This window comes from Numida meleagris, chromosome 4, assembly GCF_002078875.1.
Source record: "Numida meleagris isolate 19003 breed g44 Domestic line chromosome 4, NumMel1.0, whole genome shotgun sequence".
Lineage (NCBI taxonomy): Eukaryota > Metazoa > Chordata > Aves > Galliformes > Numididae > Numida > Numida meleagris.
In genome coordinates, this window is record NC_034412.1 from 94742725 (window position 1) to 94761687 (window position 18963).

Consider the following 18963-nt stretch of genomic DNA (forward strand, 5'->3'; position numbering starts at 1 on the left):
TTTTCTCTTCGTTTGGGTGGGGTTTTTTTGGTGGTACAACTCTAATTGTTTGTTACCAGACTCATTCAGTCAAATTGATCTCTCTCTGCAGTTTAAGACACATTTTTTTTTTTTCAATGTTTGTTTTCACTATTTGACAGGCTATGCAATGAGTCCTCTATTATTTGGCACTGTAATTATTACAAGGTGAATTCATTAATCATCCAACGACTGCATGATGAAGAAGTATTCCAGGCAACAGGGAACAGTGATTTATCTGGCTTCATCCATGCCATTAAAATATATCGGTTTTTTTGGTTAATATTTGGGACTATTTTTAGGATAATCTGTGATCCTTTTCCTCCTCCCCTCAGCCAGATTGTTTTCCCCAGGGTATGCTGATCTGTACGTTGAAGTCTCAACCTGAATGTTTTTGATCTGTGTCCAAGAATAATGACAAAATATTGAATCTGATTTCTGATTCGCAGATGGAATTTATTGAGGGTTGCAAACTACTGTGTGGTTATTTATCAGTATCATTCAGTTGTTCTTAGATTTTACAGACAAGCGTGTTATCTTTCAACTGGGAGCATTACACTACATTAGCTTCTTGCTATGTTATTTTTTTTTCTTGTACGCTGGTATTGCAGAGTACAAGCTGTTCTTTTTATGTCCTTTTAAATTTGTTTCTTGTTTGGCATGTAGGTAAGAAAAGCAGAAGGAGGGATGGCTTTAGTATAGGCTAATGTGACAAACCCACACCTGTAATTGCCTCTAGTGTAAGGTTACAGGTCTAGCATGGTCAGCTCTTGGTAAAATTCAAGTGTCAATTCATGCATGACTTGATGAACTAAAATGAAGCCTCTTGTGGAGCCATGGCATGAGGTATTGCATGTGCAAAAGATCTACAGAAAAGGCATAGTCTTCATCAATTGGTAAATGGACTGTTATCTGGGTTCAAGCACTCCCCATTGGAATGGGCTGCCCAGGGAGGTGGTGGAGTCACCATCCCTGGAGGTGTTCAAGAACTGTGGAGATGTAGCAGTGGGCATGGTGGGGGATGGGTTGAGCTTGGTGATTTTAGAGCTTTCTTCTAACATCAGTGATTCCATGTTTCCCCTTCCTCTGCAGGTTTCCCCTCCTGCAGTGTACCTGTGCTGCAGCACTGGGCTCCCTGGTACGTTAATTAGGGCTGATATGCGAACAACGCTAAATTTTTTTGCTAAGGGTCAACGTCTGGCAGAACTGTGGAAACCATGTTGTAGAAACAGAAAACTGAAATCAGACTTCTGACAATAGTTTATATGTTTGTTTTCTGTTTTCCCATTCTTTTGACTTACCTCTTTCTTCCCAGGCTATTACTTAGAATGATGAGCTTGTAGACACTAGCAATAGAAATAAAAGGATAATTGAAGAAATTTGCTGCAGATGAGGCGTATTTCTTGGAGATAACTGTTGATGGTTGTATCCTCTGGCAGGAAAACAAAATTGCTCGGTCATTAAGAGTGAGCAGCAGGTGTGGATTGATGGATTCAGAGCACACACGTGGATTTTCATTTTTAGATGCAATCAGCTTGTCCTTTATGTTCTTGACAGGACTTAAAAATGCAAATAGTGAAGAAAGCTGAGAGTAGGTCACATTGATCAGCGGTATCAAAGGAAGACTTAGCAACATTAACAAGCTCATCTTATCCCCTTAATTTCTAATAATCCTCCAAGGTAGAGTCTTGCAGGCAGCAGGTATGCATTTTTAGCTAACAACCATACTCTTAGTATTCAACTTGCAAAGGAACAAAAAAAAACCAACAAACCTTTAAATGCTGAAGACCTCAAACACTTTGAGTGTGATAAATGAGACATAAAGATAAGGAAAAGGGGAAATGGTTCAGAGGAGAGATTTAGAATGTATATAAGGAAACATTTATTTACGGTAAGAGCGGTGAGTCACTGGCACAAGTTGCCCAGGGAGTTGGTGGATGCTCCATCCCTGGAGACACACAAGTTCAGGCTGGATGGGGCTCTGAGCACCTGATGGAGCTGTAGCTATCCCTGTTCATTACTGGGAGGTTGAACTAGATGGCATTTAAGGATCCTTTCCAGCTCAAAAATTCTATGATAATTGGAAATGCACCCATTAAAAAAGAAAGCAAAACAAAGAAAAAAAATCACATGAAATCTGTATTTGTGAGTGAGTCCATTGAAATCTTTGAAAAGTTTTCACAATTTGGGAAGAATGGTGTCAAAGGTTGAGGAAACTGGGGTTGTTTATCTTGGAGAAGAACAGGCTCCGGGGAGACTTCACTGTGGCCCTTAAGTACTTGAAGGGAGTGTATAAACAGGAGGGTGAAGGACTGTTTACATGGGCTGATAGTGATAGGACAAGGGGTGATGGTTTTAAACTAAGATAGGGGAGATTTAGGTTAGGTATTAGAAGTTTTTCACTCAGGGGGTGGTGACGCACTGGAACAGGTTGCCCAGAGAGGTTGTGGATCCCCTGTCCCTGGAGGCATTCAAGGCCAGGCTGGACGTGGCTCTGGGCAGCCTGGTCTGGTGGTTGGCAACCTTGCACACAGCGGGGGGGTTCAAACTAAATGATCATTATGGTCCTTTTCAACCCAGGCCATTCTATGTTTCTATGATTTTAAAGAATTAACCATCATCATGACATTTGACAAGTATAAATATTAAATCTTAATGCTAGGAGATTCTTCACTGCATGTGTCATTTGCCACTCTGCACTAGACTGTCGTTATTGACTCACGTATAGTGAAGTGTGTGGACTGCAGGAATCACCAGGGACATTTCCCTTTTGGGAAGAAGACAACTGTGGACTTATTATTCCTGTATATTAAAAATTCATGCTAGTTCTAGTTCATTATTCAGATTTTAAAGAAACAACTCACTGTTTTCAGGGAGGATATGCTTTGTAATAACAGTATTCAGAGATCATAATTCCTTCTTTGGAAAAAAAGAATATGTTCATCAAATATTCAGAACAGGTTTTTTTTTTTATGAACCAAATGTTTAATTGTGAGTATGTAACCTGGTAATTGCAAAAGAACAAAACACAGTATACATTTCCTCCACTCTACTATTTAGGTGTAAGTTAAAAAAAACCCAAATGTTCACATAAAGCTTGTGATGAATATTTGAAACACGAGTAATTGTTTAACTGGATGTGCTTTCTTGCCAACTCTACTAAACATGTCATATCTGGCAATATTTTAAACTGATTTAAATCAACGCAACGTACCCAGTTTGGTGTTTGAACTATGAAATGAACCAGAATACTTTATAGGAAATTAACTTGACAGCATGAAGACAGGGAGACATGAATGCATGTTGTATTGATTTATACCTCTTCTAACTGCACGCCTCTGAAAATGTTTTTTTCCTCCTTTATTGTTGCTGTAACAGACAGCAGTTCTGCTGCTGAATCCCAGATACAATAAAAGAAGTTTCCACAAATAACCGTCTACTCAATCTGTGAAGAAATAGTACAGATTTATTCTTTGCCTGCACAGAAGATTGAGGAGAAAACTAATTTCCCTGCGGAAAATAAAGCAGAAGTTGCATTGAGAAAAATGAAAAAGGAATCGAGACAGCTCCCACAAAAAGTCAGAAATAAAAATTAAAGTCAAAGAACACAGGTCACATTTCCAAAGAATTAATCAAAGATATTACATAATTGGATCCTGAGTTCGAGAGTATTGATTCTCACGCAGTTCATGCTACATGGATAATAAAGACAAGCTGGCAACGGTGGAAAGCCCAGTGAGCTGTCTAGACATTAGAATGTAATACTAGGGAATATTCTCTTGGTTGAATCTGTAAGGTATAAATCTTTCTGTCTGGTATGTTAAGAAAAATGTAAGCTCAGAGTTGAAGATAATGCAAATTACTGTCAAATCCATGATGAATACCATTCAGGCAAAAAAAAAAAAAAAAAAAATTCATAGTTCCTGCTCACGTAAGATCACATTTGATTTCTACATCTTTGTTTTAGCTAATGCTGAAGCTGTTGCTCATTGCCCAAAAGAAAAAAATAAAAATAGAAATAAAATGAAAAAATAAATAACACTCTGTTCTTGATTAATGGATGCCTCATTCTTCTCCACTGTCCCACCTTGATTCTTATTCAAGAGATTTCTCTTTTGAAAGGATACTGAAACTCAGTGCTGGGTGTGAGTGGAATCAACAGGACACGAATACCTGCTTAAACAGAAGAGAAACTGTAAGCATTAACTGAATCAATCTGTGGTCTTATTTAACTTCTGTTTGTGGGATCCACCTCACCACAGCAATTTAAGAACAGCAATTTCCCTGGGGTGGACAGATTGGTGATGTATAGTAGGAAGTACCTGCATGAAATTCTGAAACTTAAGTTTCATTGCCATCTAGAGAGCTTTGGTATTGCTAGGATACTTCACATAAATAAATACCAATGGTGAGATGCAATGTTTTGATTAAACGAACTTGACTTTAAGAAAATGGTATTTTGTTCCTGCCAGTAAAACATCTCGTTTTTCTCTTGCATAATTTCACTCTGATTTTCTCTAGCCTGGCAAGCTCCATTTAATTTCATTTTATTCTTTGATAGATAAGACTTTCCATTTATCATTTCTGGGAAACAGATACAGTTTGTAAGGGAGAGATCAAGGACACAAGCATTGTCCAGTTTTGCACTTTTTATAACTTGCTATGCTGTGCCAATAGGCACAGAAATGATCCAGGAGAATGCCGAGAGCCTTCAGTATTTTTTTATTTGTAATTACTTCTATAGACTTTTCACGTTAACGTGTGGTCACATCATTCCAGTTTAAACTAGTAGTTGAATTAAACCAGGAAACCTAGACCCAAACTTCTGTTCAACATTTTGGATCCCAGTCCTCTGTTTTCAACACTCCAGCTCCAGCCACAACAAGGTCAAATACATACAAATTTCCATACATGCAAGCATGAGGTATTAACAGTCCCCAGAACAATGACTACAAAAAAAAAAAATGTATCAGCTACTCCCCAGAAGTACGATTATTAATCCCAGCTGTGCCTGTAGCCCAACAAATGGGGCAACTCCTCGACTCTGTAGGATCAGAAGAACCAAGATGGCAGGAAAACCTCTACTTTCACCAACCTGCCCCTGAGGATTTACTTTCAGATTTATTTCTTTAGGTTCCTTTTCTTGGTTTGCAAGTCAGATCAGCTGAACACAAGTTTGTACTGGAAGGTTTGCCACAGGGCAAAATTTACCCTTATTCCATCTCTACCTTTTTTTTTTTTTTTAATCCATATAAATACATAAAAGTGAAAAGAACATGCTCCTTTATAGCCCAAATCTGTCCAAGATAAATCCACAATATAGGTAATGTGTATTCCCTAGTTTAAGGGGCAGTTTGACACAAAGCAAGCAAAAAATAAACTCTCAAATTTTGAATTATTCTTTCCTTTTTTGCCCTAAGATTTAAGTGCTTTATTCTTCCCCTCGCTTAAGTTTCTTCAGGTTTGTTCTTTATTTTATTCCTTGTGTAATGGGAGTTCTGTACACCTTTGTTGCCTCCAAATCTATTCCTTTTAATCACAGCCAGCTCTATGCAAAACTCCTCTGCTTTGCAAATGTACAGCAGATTGCTGCCTTCTCATTTGCTGAGCATGTTAAACAACAGGCACCGTGTGCACCTGAAGGCTGAGGAATTAAGTGTTTGATTTTCTGGGGTGAATGTCATCTTCTCCTGCTGATTTATTGTTGTTATGTAGTGAGAGGAATAAAGTGCTGCTGCTTGGTTTTGTGAGAGCTGCATAAAAGCAAAGTGGGTCTAGCAGGAATGTTATATTTTTGTATTTGTTCTTGTTAATTGTTCAGTTTAGAAGACCTGGTAGTAAGAGCAGACTGAACTGCCTTGATAAGCTTATGGTGTATGTGGCTAGGATACTGTACAGATCTCCTCATTGCATTAAAGCATTTCACAACCTATATGCACATATCCTACTCAGACCATATCTATTTAGGCTGTGGTTCTGTTGGCCATTTGAATAATCCATAGCGCAGTGAGATTCTTGTCCATGGAAGTCATCACAAAATTGAATCTTTTCTTTATGGAAAATGTGGTTGCAGTAACACTCCTATAATGTTCATAGAATCATTTGAGTTGCAAGAGACCTTTGAAGGCCACCTGGTCCTACTCCCTGCAATGAACAGGGACACCCACAGCTCCATCAGGTGCTCAGAGCTCCATCCTGCCTGACCTTGAGTGTCTCCAGGGATGGGACATCTACCACCTCTCTGGGCAACCTGTGCCACTGCCTCATCGCCCTTATTGTAAAAAAAAAAACAAAAAACGTTTTCTTATATCCAGTCTAAATCTTCCTTCTTTTACTTTGAACCCATTTCTCCATGTCCTATCACAACATACTCAGAGGGAAACTAATACACTGAAATCAAGATGACCACTCAAACTTGCTTATGCACTTTTGAAAATGTCAGTAGAAATGACTAGCACAGAATCACTCACGATGTGTATGACAGATTAGATAGAAAGCCAAATGCCCCAAAATTTCTTTGTGCCCCTGGCTGCTGGGTGCTCCTCTTGTCTCTTTTGAGCTTCTCAGATGGCAGCCAGTGGGCTACTTTGGATTATTCTCTGTGATCTTATTTATTTTAGAAGCTATTTTAAGGTTGTCTATACTTAATATTGTTAGGCACTCATTTTCAATATGCATATGTATTTAAATTTATTCACACTCTTCCACCTCTCCGTATAGTGGCTGTCAGCTGTATGCAAAACTTGACAATTACTGTAACTTACAGAACAATAACAGGCTAATTGATAGGCAAAGTAAATGGAGGAGCAATGAAGAGATCATCAACGCCAGTGAGCTATTCAACAACCCACCTAGCAGTCATCAGATACTACCTGACATTTAGGCATTCAAAGAAGCTAATAGCAATGAATATTAAAATCCACAGAGAAGAAAGCGTGTGATCCAGTGTGCTCAGCTGGGGCAGAGTGGAGAACTTAATAAAGGATTTTAAAGCCTAGTTCATTTTTGCTCAAACTGCCTTTATTTTAACAGGGAAAGAGTTTATAGAGAGGGATATCTCTAAAAGTGTAGTTGAGCTGCATAGCTCCATATTGGTTTCAAGGGTAGATAGTATCCAGAGAATGCAACTTAGTCCTTTGTCTTCATATACATGTACATTTTTTCAATGCTTTGGGTCTCATTTCTGTACTTCTGTGCAGTAGAACATGTGTACTCAAATACTTCAAGTATGGAAATATTTATATTACACTTACAAAAGGCATCAGATAAATAAAAAAATTAATTGGTGGGAACAGACCTCAGATGGTAGGTCTAATCCTTCTTTGTCTTCTCTATAGCGAGCAGTTATTTCTCTTTTCAGTATACTCTGCCTCATACCCTCTTGCCATGGTGCTAAGTTGATCTCACAGGCTACAGGTAGGAGATAAGGCCCTGGGGAAAAAATAAAATGAAGAAATCTCTGGGCCCTTTTGACACATAATTTCTAAAATGTGGGGTGATTAACATCCTAAAAGCTTCTGGGGAGATGCTGGAACAGAGGTTTAGGTTGTGGGCCTGTAAAAATGAGTCTGGGATATGTAGGCAGTGTCTCATCTTTCTAAGTGAGTCTGGTATATGCATGCTGTTGTTTTGTTTTACTTCAATTATAGCTTGAACGTTAAAAAAAAATAGAATGTGTTTGAGAAGAATTTTAGGACAGGAGAATATTTCTTTGCTAGTTTACTTACATAACATTATGGTAACTGACATTTCACATAGGAGAATGTGACTACATTTCTTCTATGATGAGCTCTATTCTGTATGTATATAAATAAAGGAAATCACGCTTGTAATATATCCAAATACTGCATCACTGATTTCAGGATGACATATCCTGCTAATTCCCAGCTGCAAGGCAGTGCTGAGTGTTGATGATTTTAGCACTAGAATGGAGTTTTCTAGGAGAAAGAGAATATCATGGCCTATTTCTTTGGAGCTAAAAGGAAAAAAGGAATCAAAACTTGCTAGAAAGGAAGGGGTATAAATAAGGTACTCAGATACTGTCTTGCTATCTTAGGTACTGAGATCTGTCGCAGGGAACACATCACTTTAGGTGTATCTGCACTCTAATCTCATGGCTCTCCTGTCCTAGAAGACATTACATGTCCAACCCTGGAACATGGAATATCCCTCAAGCACAGCCTTACACCTGATTTTTTGCCAGAGCTTTACACCAAAATACAACCAGATTCTCAAGGTGGGAAGACATCATTATTGAAGTTGAACCCACCGGCAAACTTTGAGATAAAGTAGAATGCTCATACTACAGGAAGATGAGAAAAGTACTAAGGATGAGCAGGGAAAAAAGAGAAACAGCCGCCTCCATATCAGAAATATGGGTACAATACAAAAACTTACAGGCTGAAATGACAATTTTAGTAAGTATTTGATATAGTTTTAAAATATGACTACTAATTCTAAAAAAATTAATACATACCATTTGTTTCTTTTCACCAGAAAATCACTGAGAACTTTACAAAGAATGTGAACACTGTTATCACCATTTTATTTTCTAAAAAGGACCTGAAGACAGATATTGAGCCATAATCCCTCTTGAAATTTGTTCATGACACATTCCTCTGTTGTCCATCCAAAGTATCTGCAAGTCTAAGCATCCTGGCAAAATTATACCAGGTGATTCCTTTCCCCATTTTAATAAGCAAATGGCATTTCTTTTTCATTACAATGATTAATCACAGCAAAAGCAGGAAAAGCTTTTCAGAGTAAGACAGTAAGGATGCTTAAAGATCTAATTCAGACTCTTTTTCCTTCATGGCATCATGCTCTCCATCCTGAAGTGATTCCATATAACTCAGCATGGTTCCTCTACCTTACAAAAGCTGTAATAATACAACAACTGTAATAATCCTAAGACATGGCATATATAATTCAAAAAATGAAACTGTGATGAAATCTAAATATTTCCTTCCCACATTTCATCAGGGGGGTTGGAACCAGGTGACCATCCAACCCAAGCCATTCTATGATTCATTATCTGTGGTCACTGGGATATTTTTTTGCCAATCAAGAAAAAATTCGTCATTTCAAAGTAATCAGCTATGCTTACAATTTGCAAAAAAAAATCACTTTTTATGATTGCCTTGAAGTGCACATCAGCAATTTTCAGTCGTTTCAATTGATTTGTCAAGCAATGCAAGAAATAAAAAGATTTAAAGGAGTTGCTTGCTGAGTGAAGCAATTACTCTGTTTTGTTTCAGCCAACAACAGGAAGGAAAAAGAAAGGAAAAATGAAAGCATCCCCTAGTAGATTTTCTCTACTTTATTGACATTATATGGCAAACAGTTGCTCTCAACACCCAATTGCTCAGAAGATGGGAAGGCTGGAGAAGGAGTTTCTCTGTATATGCCCTATTTCTCATCAGTTTCCCACAGCTTGTTTTACACACCACCATGAGAGATGGAGTGTTAGACCGCGTGGTCCTTTGGTCTGATCTGTGATGAGCGTTATGTTTGGGGTAAAGTGAAACTGTGAGTGAAGAATTCTTTTTGTTATCCCTGTTCAGACAACAATTTAAGTAAAAACACTAAATTGTGAAATTCTAAGTGTGGCTGTATAAAAAACAAAAAGGATGTTTTGTCATATTTGGTTTAGTTTTCCCATTGTTTAATCAGTCTTCAAGTCAATGAGGAATAACTCAGGTTTCCAACATGCATTGAATTGTGAGGATGCACTAATCTTCCATAGTTCCTAGAACCTGAGGAAATAGCAAGGAGCTGCATCTGGGGAGGGTCAAGCTGAGTGTTAGGAAAGGGCATGGAACAGGCTCCCCAGGGCAGTGGGCTCTGCCCCAAGCTGCTGGAGCTCAGGGAGCATTAGGGCACTGCCCTCAGACATTGGATTTGCATTTTGAGTAGTGCTGTGTGGAGCAGTGGGTTGGATTCAATGATCCTTGGGGGTCCATTCCAACTCAGGGTATTCTATGATTACATGAATCAGAAACTAACAAACAAAAACCCATCAGACAAGCTACCATTATGAATCTAATTCTAACTGGAAGTAGTCCAAACTCAATGAAATTGGACTTCTTGGTGTCATTAACAAGAAAATTTTGGAAAGTCAAAAAAAGATTCTGGAAGAGATTTGGGAGCCAGAACATTTTTTAAAAGAGCAGAGAATCAAATTAATTCTAATTTTTTCGATATGCAATAGCAATGTATAATTATGAATTGAAATTTGCCATAGAGTCTGCATCTTGTTGGCATAAAAAGAATTTACTGGTCCTCTGTGCCTAGTTTTCTGTACAGACAAGTGTGTATGTGCAAGACAACTCCAAGCATAAAAAATCAGAGCACAAACAAAGGTCTTTGGCAGAGATCAAACTCTCATTTCCCCTCTGTTTGCTGCAGAGGGTGCTGTCTGCCCACATTCCTGTTCCTCCAGAAACAGGTGGAAAGGTTCGGAAGAATTTGAAAGTTGAAAACACAGATCACAGGATGTTATCAAAATGCACTGTTAAAAGGATAAACTTATATGCCAGAGTCATGACAAAGTAAGCCACAGTGAGCAAAGCTGCTGTGGTAACCTCATTGGTAATCTAAGCAGCACAAGACACAATCAGCCCCGATTTATAATCCAGACAAGACTTTCATTGTCATTAAATGACATTTTAATCTTTCTGATGTCATCTATTTAGGCAGCAGCACTGAGGTGAAAACCAACCACTCTGTCCTCACCCCAAAACCCGTAAAGTTTCAGAAATCTGCTTTCATACTGATTTTTAAGACCCAGTTTGGAAACCTGCTGCAATGTCAGAATTTTGTTATGAAACAAGAAATCCTGAAAGGAAATTTTTTCAGTTTGGCTGCAGGATTTGGTTTCAGTGAGACTGAGATATCAGTGGAAGCCTTGCTTCCAGCTTAATTCATTCATCTGTTAGCATGAGAAAGCAGGATTATGGTCCCTCTATCCAGAAGAATTTATGTGTTTGTTTTGTTTAATCTGTAACAGTTTCATTTCATCATCATTGTAAAATCATCATAGAATAGTTTGGGTTGGAAGGGACCAAAGATCCTATAGTTCCAACTCCCCTTCCATGGAATGATCACCAACCACTAGACCTGACAGCCTATGAATCCATCAAGCCTGGTCTTGAACACCTCCAGTGATGGGACACCCACAGCTCTGGGCAGCCTGTTCCAGTGCCTCACCACCTTCTGAGAGAAAAATTTCTTCCCAACATCTAATCTAAACCACCCCTCTATCAGTTTAAACCCATTCCCCTTCGTCCTATCACTATCTAACAGCATAAAAAGTTGGTCCCCTTCCTGCTTGTAAAATCCTTTCAAGCACTGGAAGAACGCTATGAGATCTCCCAGGAACCTTCTCTTCCCCAAGCTAAAGCATCCCAGCTCCCTCAATCTTTCATCATAGGAAAGGTGTTCCAGCACTCTGATAACCTTTAAACAACAAGGCACTCCTAAGTGGATCTTTGGTATGTATGGGTATCAGGTTTTCACTTACTGATTTCATTCTCATCTTGGGCTTTTCATATTCTGGATTCTGTGTTTCAATGACTCAATGAACAGTAAGCACACTTCACATAATCCATCATCTGGTGGGGCATCAGTGCTTTTAGGTTAGTGGGAAAGATCAAGACACCAGAGGTCTCATGTGTTAGGTATGTACATGGACCACCGTGCAGTTATACACAAAAGGTGGAACTGGCATTGTTGTCAAGGTACAAAAAGCAACAGTCTCTATTCCTTCAAGTGCTATCTTTGAAATCTCTATGGGCTAGATATCAGCTGGGGGGAAATGTCAAGTATTTTCTAATGGTGGACATCACTGCTTACCAGATAAAACTCTCTGAAAGGGGTCTTCTTTGGTTTTGCTCATGTTTAATTAGTTTTACTACTTTCACATCTCAAATTGCATGTAGACACCATCTTCATATATCTGGCCATTCCATAGTAGATCTATCAGCATGCTTTGGCACTTAGGTAACTTTACATTCTCAGGTCCCTTGTGTGGCCAGCACATTCTTACACTGACTCTGAATCTGACTGTTGTCTGTCCCGGAGCAGAGAGGATAAATAAATCTAAGCTCCAAAACATACAACATATCATTAAGAAACTGACCCACAGGAGATCCTCTTATCCGGCAATTAGAAGAAACAATTAACACAGGAATGAAGGCAATTTGCTACAAAAAAAAACCAAAAGCAACCCAGCAGCATTCTGGCTCTAGAAGAGAACAGCCTCACTAGTGTTATCCATGGAAAACAAAGTCAAAAACACTTGGCCTTGCCAAGTCACAAGTGGTCTCTTTGAACTAGAAGCTAAAGTCTAGAGGTGTACAGGGCAAAGAAAAGTTGCAACCTGCAGTTCTTTTTGGAAGTAGTGAAGAAAAAGCTAACAACTCAATTTCAGCTTTCCTCTGGATTGGAAATATGCAGAAGGATCATGGAGCAGCACAGAGTATTTCAGCCCAGAAATAGGGTGCAACTGATTCCTGGGAGGATAGGAGCTGCACTTTCATGAGTAACCAGAGAGCATGGCTGCTCTGTAATGGATGGAAATTTTGGAATGACTTGCCATGCTTAATGTGTCCAATTGAGCAGAGCTGAAATGGACTCTTTTTATCCCACAAAATCAGCCATCAGGGTTCAGTAAACTCTTCCACTCTGTGCATGCCAGACATTTATCCACTTTTGTTTTACTGTAATCACGTTGGTGTTGGCATAAATGGTAGAATCTTAGCCTGGAGAAAAAAATGGGTCTGGGGGAATTCTTTGAATGAGGTCCTGCATTCTGATAACAGTTACGCAGGGTGAGTCATGGCGTAATCACTCGTCCTCACTGAGATACATAACCTTAATGAAAATTTGGATTCTTTGTTCCCGAGTATGAAGCACTTTGTTGCAGAGGCTAAGTGCAGTTGAAGTGGTGGTTTCCCTGTGTGAGAGGAGAGCAGACTGAAAGGCAGAGAACACAATGAGGGAGAACAAGATTTAAAACCAAGAATAGCCCTAACAATCATGACAGCTGAACTAAGGACAGGAGGGAAAATGAGTAATACTGACTGCTGTTATCCCTGGTCTTTGAGCCCTTTCTTAAGAAAGCTTTGGATTTTGTCTTTGTGAGCCTAAAGACTGAAAAGACTAAGGCTTGACTGAGAAAAAAATTAACTCCTTGTGTACAGTATTAAAGCTAGTTATTTATTCAACTGCCATGTAATATATTTGTCTAGACTGCATAAGCAGAACCCATGAATCTTGAATTGAATCAGGTGAAGAATCTCTTCCATGCATCTTCACTAATTAAGTTTTCATTGAAATAGCTCAGCAAAATCACAAAGTTCTAGAACCCTCTCCAGTTCTAATGAATATAAATCACACACTCGAAGACCAATACCAGTTCACTGAATTGCTTAACAGCCTTGCTTAAACTGAACTTCAGTATAAATCAAATTAAATTCATTCATCTTTAGAAAATATAAATGAAAAACCTCACAAAAGTGCACTATTCATTGCATACAATAAGCATTCTTCACAGAAGGATAACAAATCACTTCGAGATTCAGCTTTCCTTGCTAGTGAGAACTTTATAGAGATCAGTGGGGATTTTGCATGAGTAAAACTTCCAGATCTGAGTCGGTATCAGTCTTGTTCAGCAAAATGATAGCAAACAAGTCATAGTCGTAACACTGAATGCAGTGGTGCCAGTTCTTCTTGACAGTACATGTGCTGATATTGTGCCTCCTGAAGATAATGCCATCACACACTTTCAGTTTACTTTCTTTACAGTTTGTTATTTGGACTATCCCATAGGCTGGGAATACATTTTATTTTTCTTTTTGCAAAGACCATCCTTTTATCTCTCTTTATGCATAGATACTTGATCTGTGTAGGATAGAAATCCTCAGCCTATGGGGTGATCCATGTCCTCACAGTATCACATTGTTCCTTACCAGCCTGTCATGCCAATAAAACAGATTGAACTTGTGCTGAATACATTTACACATTTGAAACATTATTTTTTTTAATGCATCGCTGCTTAACTTCTCACCACACCTGACTGCATTCACTTAAACATCTTTTTTTTTTTTTTTTAATGGTGTATAAATAGCTGTTAGTTTTACTTCTTGTCAGGCTTAATTACAGGATTCGTGCTTCCTTAGCTACATGTGCCTTTGCTGATGTTTAACCAATTTTCTTTGCTTGGGAAGAGGAGAGTTTGCACAAAAGCTCTGACTGTGCTAAAAATAATTCCATCTCAGTTTTTGGCAGATTTTTCTGGTAGACACGTATGTCTATGTGCTTACAGCCATTACCAAGATCACCTCAAACTGACAGCCAAAATGATGTAAATGGGCAAATAACAGTGAGTCACCTACAGTCTGATCCCCTGAAATGCAAAATGCCATTTTAATACCTTCTCTTACCTTGTGGAACATATGGTTCAACATATGGTCTAATCAGTAATTCCTAACTGATTGGTTGTACTATGTTTGTAGATCTTTTCAGGAAGCAAATAGCATCAGTAAAGTTCAGATCTGCAAGTACACAATCTTTCTGTAGACAAAACAAGAACAATGAAGAAGGAGAGTTCACAACTGTCGGTACCTTCCTCGTGTTTCTCATTCGGCCAAGCACATGTAGTCTGATACAAGAGTTTGAAATTTCAGTGATTTGGAGTGGAAGCAGTTGATTGCCAGAATCTGACAGTGAAGTACCTCTGTCTTCACTCTTTTTCAGAGTGCTTAGAACAAGTGGTACACTGTGAATCTTGCTCAAAATGATTGCACTGAACAGTTTCTCGTGTTTGGAAGAGACATACCTCTACACTCTACACAGTAGAGTGGCAAAAATACCCCTTTTGAGATAATTCCTTTAATTCTTGAACCGTATTGCACTTTCTGTTTCCTTTTGAAGAACTGCAGAGGCACTTCCAAGATATTTATTACCTGTTTGCTTTGAACAGGCCCATATATGTTCAATATTAGTTTGCTAGCTAATATTTTTTGGTTCATTCATCACTACTGTGAGATCCTTCACTGTTGTTTTAACACATTCAGCACTGAGTACTTCCATCTTATGAAGTCAGAATGACAATTTGTTTCATGTGGCAGCATAGTAAACACTGAATGAACTTCATTTCTATTTCGCTTCCATTTCTGGGGAGAATACTTACATATTAGGACACAGCTGCCAAAGGACCTGTCACCTATACAGTCAACTGTAAACCTATGTTGGTTTTGACGTTCAAGTTTTTGTAGGCTCTTCTTCTTGTGTTTTTTTTTTTATTATTATTATTCTGGAGTGTCCCTGTCAGTATGTAATGATTTACTTTTTCCTTTATCAGTCTTCCATATTATTTTTCCTCTGTTAGGGTCCTCCAGCACGTTGAAACTAAGAATATTACTGCGTTCAAATAATGAACATATGATTAATGAAATAATATAATAATAATAAAATGTTTCATTATACGAATATAATGAAATAATTAAATAGTAGTGCACTGTCTCAATGCTGCAAAATTAGCAGAGTCCAGAACACTCAGGTCTGCAGTAGAGCTCCTGCTAAGAGGGGAGCAATTGCCAGTCAATTACAGGGTGTATTTGCACTGTGTGAATTTAGCTCCTTATTTGAATATATTTAGGAGAAATGAGATAGGATATCCAGTATTTACACGTCTCTGATACTGCTTCTGCTAAAGTGAGCTTAGTATTTTGTTTTCTGTATCTAAACTGGTATATTTCAAAAAATCTTTTAGACTTAGAGCTGCTTTACTTGATTGCCATGTTATTCCAGTGAGTTGACCAAGTGCCTTTCTCCTTTTTCCTCTTTCTTCCTTCTTCTTTTTTTCTTCATTTTTTCTTTTTTCTTTTCTCTTTTCCCCCATCTTTTTCCTTCCTTCTTTCTTCTCTTTTTTGTTCTTTTTTACTTTCTGTTTCGTAAGGTAGAAGTTTTACTTTGTAAGGTAAAAAAGAAGAGAAAAGCAGTTCAAAACAAATGCTCTGTGGTTTCATGTTCTGAGATTTCATCTTCAGGCATATTGACTACATTTGTATTTAATGCATTTCAGCCTTTTCTTTTTTTCTTATTTTTAACATTTGTTTTCACTCTGATATAATTTCCACATGTTACAATTAAATATTAAGCTAAACAAAGAAATTAGAAGTATTAAATACAACTATCCTTTACAAAACTCTGAAAGAACACTGTGTAAGACGCTACGTTAAGGAGCTGGCAAAAAACAGGAGCAAGTTTTCTTTCAAGTTAATAAGGCACATCCTCAGTCTCTGCAAATCTGAAGAAACTAGTTCTTTTCAGCAGCTGTAATTCCCAAGATTTTAAACCTACATCTTCAGAGCCCCAGTCACCCCTCTGTGCTGCAAATATGGAGTAAATCCATCTCCAGATTGAATGTTATTTTCTTAGATGAGGCTATGAGTCTTTTCTAACCATGGGGATAAGATATTTCTTAACAGAAACTGCAGATTCAGGGCTATAATGAGCTGTGTTCCCCTTTATTTAAACTCACTTCCATGGACTGAAGGCAACTGACTTTACAATGCTGCTAATGTACTCACCAGGAAAAATAGTCAATAGTAAGATATGAAAATGTACAGAGCAACTAACAGGGATTTCAGATGTAAATTGGGTATCCTTCAGTTGAAGTGACTTCAACTGAACTGGAGGTCTTTTCCAGCCTTAATGATTCTATGATTCTAAGTCATAATCAGCCTTGCACGAAGATGAGCCAGCTCTCACCTTAGACAGGAAATTCATCTATTTGAAACTTTATTGAAACAAAAAAAAAGTTCAAATGTTTTTAAAAGTTTGGGGATGAAAAGTTCTGGGAAAATTTTTGGAAACGTTTTGCCATTAAACTGTATTTCCTTGTACTGGAGCACTTTAGCATACAGGAAAGATTCAGTCATCAGCAAGGACAGAAAGACTCACCTATTCTTTTGTTCATTAAATGTCTTCAAATGGCCTGGGCTAGTTACTTCACTCTGGGACACTTACAGGACTAAGAGGCATTAGCAGTTATTTCTGCCTGTTTTTGGATGATGACTGAGCTTTCAAAGGTGGTAAAAGCCACCTTTAAACTAGAGAGGATCATGAATGCATATAGAATAATACCGGCTTTTGCAGACAGCTCTCTTTCCTCCAGAGAAAAGAGTTTTGCACTGGAAACTTGTTTTGGTAGAGATATGTTTTTGCATTTAACTATCCTAATTAGCATTACTGTTGATGATGTGCTGCAGCTCTGATGCAGTGGTAAACTAGTAAACAAAGTGTTTTTTTGACCTTTAACCTTTGAGGGAAAAAGTCATTTAAGGATATAACAGCAATATACTCAGCTACACAGGTAGTACAGCAACAGCTACATAGCCTCAATGGGTTGGAAACCTTGTACATACTTCAGTATGAGATTTTGATCTGGTATTTCCTGCTAGAAGTACACAGCGTCGCTACTGAGGCCCCTTATGAAAAGTAGGGATCTGTGTGTAATCCTGTAAAGCAGTCGGCAGTGTCATGTTGCAGGAATGGTGCTGTTATGCAGAAAGAATAATACGCAGATTCTTTCACTTGATTGGGTTTGTATCTGTTATTTTCGTTTAGAAACTCAATTTGGACTTTCACATATAGGCTTTTGAAAGGCTAATGCTACGTCCTTTACTATATGGACTATAATGATAAGGAGTTTTTCATTCAATAATTGCCTGCCCCTATCAATAAAGATGGAGAATATTGCAAATCTGAAAGACGTGGTGCAGATCCATTTAATACACACTTCATCCAGAACTCTTTACAAAGACTATGATTCATCAATGAAAAGAACAATTTCCATGTCTAAAGCACTTTTTTATTGTGTCTCTGAGTACCTCACAATCAGCGGAGAACTGTCATTTTCCAACCCCCATTTATGTCACGAGTTAAGTGAATAACTTATCTGAAGTGTTTAGTGTACAGCTAGGAAAACACAGAAAGATCCAGAGAATGGGAGAAAATTAGCATCCTGGGGAGCATGAAAAGCTCATGTAAAGCTCAAGATCCAAATAATCTCCATTTGAGACTTCTGAAAAATACACAAAGGTCCATGAGCAAGCATTCTCACAAAAGTTATTATGCTTGATAATGTCTGATACTGAGTTTTTCCTAAATTGAAATCTTTATCATGCTATAATAGCTGTCTTGTAGGCTGTGTGAAATTTTGGAGGGCACTTTGGAACGCTGCATGTGAAAAGTTAAAAACAAATGAAAAAAAAAAAAACAGATAGAATCAAAGCTGAACTTACTGTGAGCAGATAATGCCAGAACAACTTGATGGTTTTCTATGGATACAGAGAAGATTTTCCCAGAAAGGTGTTACAAATTTAATCTAGGTGTGGTCATAAGCTTTTTGCGGTTATAATATTTGATGCAATACCTTGGAGATATTCCCACCTCTGAGGTGAGAAGGCACCAGGTAAAGTGGAGATGACAACAGACAGCATGTACAGAAGCCACTGGTGCTGTTCCCTAGGAGATGAGCATCAAGTCTCATCTCATTTAATGGTTTATTTTACGAATTGGCACAAAATGAGACTCCATTAATTTAATTTCCTGATGACACGAAGCTAGGAGTCATCTTCTGTTCAGAGAAACATCAGGACTCGGTAAGCTAAAATCTGGATGACCTTGAAGAATGGACTTAAAGAGCAATTAAATTTGATAGAAAAAAAATGTAATATTATGTGCTTGGAGGTGGACTGTAGACACTTCTGTTTTGAGCTGCAGGTTTACCAGTTGGAAATGAGTGAGAAAGGAGAAAGATTGTGCAGTGTGGTTGATAGCAAGGTGACTGTGAAATATTGGAGCAATGCACCAGCAAAGAAGATGAATACAATAGCCAAAAACTATTTCCAGTAGACTCAAGAAATATAAAAGCCC